Below are 1,082 nucleotides of genomic sequence, written 5' to 3'. Positions count from 1 at the left end.
AATCTGCTTTCCTCCTCCCAGCCTGAGACAGGACTTGAGGTAAATAGGATGGTGCTACAGGCCCGGGTGAGGCCGGTGGCCGATGGTCATGGTCAGAGGTGCTCAGAGAGAGGGGCCCTCCCACTCCAGAGCCAGGCAGGCAGGGGGACCCTACAAAGCTACACCCCATCACCGCTTAACCAAAATGCACCCAGTTTCAGTGTCTGTGGAAGGTTCCACAAGCCCAGCCTAATGGGACCAGTGAGCACCACGGTGTTAAAGGTACCTGACATTTGCTAAGAAATGTCCCCCTCTGAGTCCATGGGGCCCAGCGAGTGGACGGAGGTCTGGATGTTAATATTCCCGTAGCTTGAGTAGTCGGAATCCACCATCATATGCTCTTCCCAGACGTGCTGGTGTCTTATTAGAAATGCAGTAAATAGAATTCAGTGCTATTGAAAAGAAATCCAACAGACTCTAATCTAAAGAATGCCATTTCAGGAAAATAGCAGCGACTTACAATTTACTGCCCCTAAAATGGAAAATCAGTTTTAGAACATTGTAAACTTTTAATTGCATGCAGCATGAAAACAGATTTCAAACAGAAAGGAGGGGAAGGAGAGCTGACATTAATTGAACACCTTCCATTGAGGACCAGGCACAGTTATATTACCTCATTCCGTCCTCACAGCAGCCAAATGAGATTGGAGTTGTTTTCTCAGAGTTAAAAATGAGGAAATTGGGGCTTCCTAAAAAAAAAAAAAAAAAAAAAAAAAAAAAAAGAGGAAATTGAGGCTCAGCAAGGAAAAGTATCTTGCTCAAGGTCATGGGTAGAAAGTTGCAGAGTTTGGATTTGAAATTGGGCCCATTTGGCTCTAAAGCCTGTACTCTTTGTATCTACTGTGAAGCACATGCGTGGGAAAATTTCCTTTCTTCCACAAACTGGCCCCAACAAATGACACGGAGGTGGTTCCAGAAATCAGTGGCTTGACTGTGGCTGTTTTGGCTTCTCTGTGTTTCAGATCCACTTACGGCGCAGGAAACGTTGGGCTCGATGCCACGAGAGAGAGAAAAGAAGGCACAGGAAGTTTCGGCTGACGTCT

This window comes from Neophocaena asiaeorientalis, unplaced genomic scaffold, assembly GCF_003031525.2.
Source record: "Neophocaena asiaeorientalis asiaeorientalis breed wild unplaced genomic scaffold, Neophocaena_asiaeorientalis_V1.1 scaffold36, whole genome shotgun sequence".
NCBI classification, from domain to species: Eukaryota; Metazoa; Chordata; class Mammalia; order Artiodactyla; family Phocoenidae; genus Neophocaena; species Neophocaena asiaeorientalis.
The sequence above is the reverse complement of the archived record's forward strand: the minus strand, read 5'-3'. Positions refer to the sequence as shown.